Below are 8,250 nucleotides of genomic sequence, written 5' to 3' on the forward strand. Positions count from 1 at the left end.
TAACATTTAGTATCAGATGGGCGCTAAATGCGGATTATGAATAACGGACGATAATATCGAATTTGCCGCGGTGACAGATCGAATAAACAGTCCACGTATCGTCAGATATTTATGAATTATTCGAGACGAATAGAGCATTGTGTCGTCGCGTGTGCGGTGGCTTATGAGCTCGGCTTATCATCCTTGATATACCCAGGGATCACTTTGAAATAAATGACTCTCGGCGCGACCGACATAACCATTAATGGACGACCCTCTCTCGTACGAGTGACGGGGTAGATCGCTATAAATTACCGCCGGCATTAGATCGTAAAACTGTAGGGCGCGACGATCGATTTGTTTGCGGGATCATCGTGCATCTCTGAGGGATCGGGGACTCGATTCAGTGGCCGCCGCTGTGCCATTTCATTGGGATCGCAATTATTGCCTCGGAGAACGGTTATTAGAAGTAAATAGTTGCATGCGACCGGGTGATAGAAATGCCTGTGTCTGTTGATTCGAATGCCAATATCCAACTATTTTTCAAACTCACGAACTATAATATTACTAAGTGCGTCGTTCATTCATTTTCGACTCCTGACAAGTATTTCCAAACATGTGTGACGTGTATTTAATCCACATACTAACAATAAGCATTGTTATTGATTGATTGTGTTAAAGTTAATCTGTTTAAAAATTCATGCAAATCTCAACTCATCCATTTCAGCAATCTTTGAGCAAAATTTCAATCTTGATATTTTAAAATTTATATGTATACCTTTTTCAATATACTTTATAACAAAAATACATAATATTATACATATGATAACGTTATACCTATTAGGTAGATTTAATTATTACAAAAATTCTCGATGGCGTAAAAAATTAAAATATTAAAAAAATATATCACTCGAAGAGTCGATTTAAAAAATTCACTTTAATCCGGGGTCGTGAGGTTGTCGCGCGAAAATGCGTGTGTTGGAATACATTATGAAAAGTAATAAAATGATTTCGCAGCACGTGACAGGTCTCATATATGCAGGGAGAAGAAGACCCTATCTCTCATCGTTCTCTCTCTCTTTCCTTATGAATGAATGATAATCTGTCGCGGTAAACGCATCTGTTGTCGTGAGCAGGTGCGGCGTTTCAATTCACGCTGAAAGTGGATTAAGGGCCGGCCCGCGTTTTTGTTGGGTCACGTGCGCCAGTCAAAATAAATCTGTTCTTGTAATCGGATTTACGCGAGCCGCGGCTGATAAACTAGTCGGGCCGATTATGAACTTTAAACAACCGGTCGCGATCGCGTCGACGAGCGGTGCATTATAGTTTCGCCGCATAATCTCGTTTGCAGCCGCTATACGTCCGCTTTTCGATCGGCTTTATAACACGTTCGCACATTGTGCATCACTGATGTGACGCAATAGTATTTTTCTCGTACTGGTACACGACGGCTGCAATTGAATTAATATATCATTTGGCCGTCGTGTGTCATCATCGAAATACCTTTAACCTAATCTCTATTTTCACACAAATGATATCTTTACACTGAAAAATTAAATAAAATTTTTTTACATTAAAGATATGCAGGTCTGAAGAGATTTCTTTTATTATTTTTTTTCATTGTGTCTGACAGAAAAGCTAAATACGATGATTTGGCTCGTCTTTTTCCAAAAGACACTGCAGAGTGTTTTGCAAGGATTTGTATTTAAAATAACGTGTATTCTATTTTTACATTCATAACATGTATATTTAAAAATCTCATCTAAATTTTAACAACGAGAAGGTAGAATATAAATAATTTTGTACGTTTCTTTCCATAGCGTTTAGAATTGCGTTGATATTTTATTTTTCAAGTATCCAAATATCATATTCAACGAATGCATTTACATTCAGCCAGATTTTCGCCTAGTCGCAATAACAATTTGTCACATTTTCGCCCGTCAATTGCAGGCCGCGCACGGGCGAACGGAACTTTACAAAAATGTTATGAGGAGTTTAATTGGCCGACGTTTAATTACTCGGGCCGCCGCCGAAGACGACGGGGAGAGAGAGAGGGGGGACACAGAGGTAGCCGGACTAATTGCGAAGTTTTCTACTTCGATTTTCCGACAGGCTGCACGCTAGCTGCCGCCGCGCCATTTTCCGGTTACCGGTTGTTCGAATTAAATGCGAATGCAGTTTTAAACTGGGGAAGAGCGCCTCGGGGAACACCAAGTATTTTATACGGGATTAAACGCGACAAGCGCGTACGGTAAAAAGCGGCCAAAGAAATCAATAACCTCGCGTTATACGCGCGTTCCGCGGCGCTATTTTATTTCTCCGTCTGCTTTTCGCACCGATTATAATCGCGATGGAATAATTTTGCAAAGCGAATCGTTCCATCACAGAAGCGACGAACGGATATATAAACGGAATAACAACATGGAATATCACTTATGCGCGCAATATCGTTCAACATTACTCGTTTTAAATTTATCTATCTCCGTGTGTATATCTTAATTCTTTTTTTTTTTTTAAGAATAATCTGTTAATTAAATTAATATGTTTCATATATATCATAATTATATATAATCTGTGCAATCTATTTTTAATCTATAAAAATGGAGAGCATTAATATTTTAGAACTAAGTAAATAAATTGGAGTAAAATAATATTCCACCAGTTACATTTGTAATTTAAGTATGTAGCGAGACAGTAATTTATTTGAATCGTAATTTTTTTCTCTCCTTTATACAAATACATATATTGCTTTCTCTTAAATTTATACTCTTGGTAATTTTCATATGTATTAAACGCAAATATTTAATCATTCTTCTCTTTGTACAGAAATATATCTTTCCATTTCTTATTTATCGTTTGACATCACGTCTCGAGGTGATTCGTGGCGATTCGAATCCTCGAGTACGGAAAAACATCTGCGACGTGAAACGACGTGCTGTTTGTAAACGCGATCGGAGCCCGATTATAATAACGCGATAGCGGTCTGGCTTGCGAAACTCGTCCGGTTGCAATTGTCATTCGATTCGCATTGACCGGAGGAACGCGAGCACACATAGAGCAGCACATCGTGCTTGATCGCTCGCTCGATCAGCATTCGATGTTATGTTCAACGTAGCGGACATCGGATGCCATGCCGGTTTAACCGGAAGTAGAAGCCCGAATGTCGAAATGTCTGCTCGACCTGTGCGGTCGTTTGACGAATTCGTCGGTGCCGTCGGCGAACGCGCTATTGTGATTTCCGAATCAATCGATTCGAGCCTTTTATCGTAGTATCGCGTACAAACAATTTCATTTTGCGGTGAGAAGAGATTCGAAAGATTATATTCTCAAGAGAGATAAAATGATCAAACAGTTTTATTGTATTGGTTTATTAATACATGTATAATTACATTAGTAATTATTGAGCTTAATAGTTTTTATATATACAATTATATATGCAATTGTATTATATATACAAAGCACTATTAATCAATTTTATTAATTACCTTATGCACATGCTAAATATTTCTATAAAAATTTTTTCGTGTATGATCTTTGATAAATTGAATGTGAATGCGCTTTTTAAAAAATTACAAGAGCCATATCGATGATTTTTTTTTATTATTACATTTTTTATTATCGCGTCACTTGTATGAAAATATATTTTTTAGTGTCACCGACTTTGAACACATTATTTCTATAAAATCTATGCGAAATTAGAGAGTTTTGCAAGAGAATTTAACATAGATTAAATTAATATTTGATATCTGATGTGTTTTTCCGAAAATTTCTCTCATCGCGCGTATTGAAACGTACGATCGATAATCGCACGTTGAATAATGGTCGCTGAAAAATCCGGTAAGAGAGACGAAGCGGTGCGCGATTTCGCCGATGCAAACAGATTGTATGCAATTTAATAAAAAAAAAAATTCGCTCACGCGCGAATCTCATGCACATAATATCCGAGACATGATATATTTGTAATTTAATGATATATATTTTTTAATTTAACGTGGCTGACGAACGCATCGGTCGCTTTTGTGCGTTTCGCGCGCGTATTTGCAGTGTATATTTGTTAATTTAATGCAAACAATTTATCGCGGAGTTAAGCAATAATTTTTCACAATTTTAGCGCAGATAATCGAACGCGCCGCACACAGATGTATGCGCGTAAATTTTAATCATCCGAAAGCTGTGATTAAATTTCACGTCGAATTTAATTCGACGTCGGTCATATATCGTAGCAAATTTTTTTTTTTTTTTAGGAAATGCAGAAAAATGCATAGGCGGACGTCTCTAATTAATGTCAATTATAATCGTAGCGATACGGAAATAATAAAAGTAAGATACGACAATGTAATTATCATTTTGCAAAAAAGGATTGCGATACAATTTTTTTTATCTTTTATATATGTTATATAGAAATGACACATTCTATAAAAAAATTGATTCAAAAATTACACTATTACTATCATTAATCAATGAAATTCTTTGCAATCGTCGACTGCAATTGTCCTGTAGATCATTTCCGCGTGAGATGGGAAAAGCCGCGAGAAAATCGCTTCAGCTTTGGGACGGAAAATATTACGGTTAAAGCCGCTCGAATTAGCGCGGGAGGGGGCAGAAGCACGTGGGGCAATAGAATAATCATGCGAGACGTTAACCTGTTAGGCATTAGTGGCGCATGATAGGCACGCTGCGGGTGGCGTCGCGTCGGGATGAAACGAGAGTGGCTACAGGGATGCGGATGAAATAGATTGAGAGAGAGGAAGACGGTTCTCTCTCTCTCTCTCTTTCGTTGGAACGCTACGGGAGTAAAACAATTACGGCTCCGCGTCGACGTACACTCGACCGAGCACCCCTCGTATCGTGTTCAGCAGCCCCGCACATTGTAGGGGCGTTCTTCGGCCTTTGGCGACGCGCACGAATCATTGCTGCGAGTCCGCTTGACGCGCACTCGCCGAAACCTCGTCCAAAATCTCGGCACATACGTTATTCCGCTCGAATTACAAGTATTGAAACCAATAGAGAGCTCACTTTAAACGATTCTCTGGGATGGCATTCTATCCGTAATTGAAAAGCTTACTTTTTTCCAAAGAGTCTTAAATTTATGTTTTTAGAAACTAGTATACAAGCTTCATTCAAAGTGTGAAATTCATTTTTTTGAACGATTCATTATTTCTCAGAGATTAGAGAATTGAAAAAGATATATTTATATTTAAAAAATGGAAATTTCTCACAAGTTCACTCACATATGTATACGCATTTACTATTTTCTTAAAAATATAAATTTGATATAATTGGAAAAAAATAAGCTCTTCTCTTTGTGTCGACTTATATTATTTATATAGAGATATACTATTAAGCCTGCAAATCAATCCTGACGGAGATAATATAAAATATGTATAAGACTACTATTTGCTTCAAATCTATTCAACTATTTATTCATTACAATTAAATTTAAAGTCTGAAATTCTTTAAATTACACCTTAATCTTGCCTTTAATCAGAGTTGAATTAAAATTAAAATAAAAAAAATATATGCGAGTATCTTTAACGTCACTATTCTCTGTGCATCAGCGAAAAGTCTCGAGACGACAACAGGTAATTCTCCAAGAGAGATCTGCCAATAATCTTTTGCAGCCCCATCGGGAGCCTGCAAACTTATCCGCCCGTAAATGACATGCCTATTAACTAACAATAAGAAGAACGTCGCGACGACGACAAGGAAGAATTAAACTCTCGCGTCCCGCGGGCTGTATAACTCGACCGAATTATTACTCGAGGGGGACCGAGAAGTTTAAATCGTTCCGGTGTGGCCCGCCTTTGCCCGGAGGTAGGTGGTGGAAAGGGGGGCATACCTCCCGGTCCCTAGGTCGCTCACCGAGAAATTTAAATCTCGCTAAGCCCGGCCATTAGTACGAAGTGCAAACAGCAAACAGTGCATTAAACTGCGCCGTCTGTATGCACACGCGTATGATCGTGTGTCCTTAAACGCGAAGCCAAGTGTCCATTCCCACGGGGATTTCGCGATCAACCTTATACGCACTGCGTGCGTTTGTTATAACATTCACTCTCTGTCTCTCTCTTTCTCCCTGCCTGTTTACACGCGTCATCCAGACGTATCCGGACGAACGAGGCTGCCCGTCCGAATGTGATATCGGATGGACCACACCTCGCACCGTGGTTATTTCGCTGCCGAAATTAAATTTGTAAATACGCGGTCGCATATATACATATATATCGATCACATGACGAGAATCATTTGATGATTGATGCTTGAAATAATGTTTCTCGATCTAAATACTGTCATCAAGGAATTTAAATTGGAGAAATTAATGCAGAACGCTGAGCTTTATTTTTCTATTTTTAGCAATAATAAATTTGTAACTCGCTAAAGGATGAAAAGGAAAATATCGAACGTTCTACGTCCTTCTTCCTGTATCTCAACCGCGCGTGTATATACGACATTTGATATATTCGTATATATACTTTTATTCTACTTGCGGAAACTACTTTGATATTGGCGCGAAAGCGGCCAAAAGTTTTGAGACACATGCCTGAACTTTCCCAAGGAAGCTATACATTATAAATATCGTACTCCCTTTACCAATACACATTTCCCATTTTATCTTATACCGCGCGATGAATCTTTTTCAATCTTCTCAGAAAATTTTTCTTCTTTGAAAAATTTCTCACATTCGCTCGTTTTTACATTCAAATGCAATTCTAACTACGATAAATGACATTCTCAATCCTTGAAACATATTAATATAATATCTAGATGGGATGAATAATTTTTTTTCTTTATAATGAGATGACATCTCTTGACATTTTCATTAAAAGAAAACAGATTCTAAAAGTCGCTTAAAGAGAATCTATCATAAAAAATGCAAGACATCTATCTTATATAGAACATTTTTATGCAGAACGTTTTAGAAAAATCTTTATTTAAGAAACTATAGAAACTTGTAAGAAATTGCAGACTAAATTTGAGACGGTTTTTAAAGATAAAATTTTTCAGTTACATAAAAGATAATATTAAATTAATTAAATTAATTAAACGACATGCGAGGAGATTAAGCGAGGAGAGGCGACGCGCGAATGAAATTTCTCGGCTCTTTGTCGTCGCAGCAACGACGGGGCGAAGAAAGCCGGGAAGAAATCAATGCCGAAGGATAACACGCGTCCTTGCTCAGGGACGAGCAGTCTCCGGCGGCTGCTCTCGGGACCTCGACCATGCGAAAACTTTATCCAAGAATCTAATATCATCCTTGGCTCGCACACATTCTCAGAATTCCATAGTACGCCAGGACACGACAATAGCTGTATGGTACACGATGTCCTCCTTGCGCTAGGATAGCGCGACTAGATTTCATCCCTTAATCATCTCAAGGTCCTTGTAATTTCGCGTCGGGCAAACATTTATAATATGCTATCGCCGTATTCGAATCGCGAATCGTATCCTAATTTTTGCAGTATCTTTCCACGACATGCTTTCAAGATGTGCTTTTAAACGATCACGACTCGAAAACGACGTTTTCGCGCAAAGTTGCTTCAAATTATTTTAATTTAAATAGATTACAGGCGCGAAATATCATCATAATTACAAATATATCAAAAACAATGATAATATACTCTCGCGATGCTTTTTTTTCTTAATTCTACTTTTTAAAATATTTCAAGATTTTAATTGTATTAACATTATTATTTTGCCTAATTATTCTAAAAATCTTATCCAAAATTTTTCTGAACCGCCCAAATTTTTTGAGAAAAAAGTTGTCGCGCATTTCAACCATCTTCGAATCTATGTTTTCCAAAGAATACACGCCTCATCGCTATATTTGGACAATTATTATAAAATGTTATCTGGAAGACTGTCAATCTCTCTTGGACATTTTCTCCGGGAAATGTTCGCGTGGAAACTCGTAAGGCGCAAAAACCTAATACGATTCATGAGCGAACGCGTGTACACATGCATATACGACATCGGGGCTATTCGTACATTCCAAGAATATACCAGCACGGGACAGATCCTGCGACTGCCAACCCGCACGGACGTCCGACGCGGAGGATCGCGCGTAGGAGAGATGAGTAGGCTGGGCGGGCGGAGAGAGAGAGAGAGTGAGGACAACGGGGGTTGGATGACAAGGGAGAGGAGAAGATGAGAAGGAGAAGGAGAGAGGCCTCGCAGGAACGGCGGGGTAGGGCGGGTTGCTATCTTAGCCACCACAAAGCAGTGATAACATTTTCCCTCCCGGACAGAAGCCTAGCCACCCTTCTCGTCGCTCCC

Source organism: Prenolepis imparis, unplaced genomic scaffold (genome assembly GCF_030444845.1).
Source record: "Prenolepis imparis isolate NDT839.2.m4 unplaced genomic scaffold, iyPreImpa1.0 SCAF_6, whole genome shotgun sequence".
Taxonomy (NCBI): domain Eukaryota; kingdom Metazoa; phylum Arthropoda; class Insecta; order Hymenoptera; family Formicidae; genus Prenolepis; species Prenolepis imparis.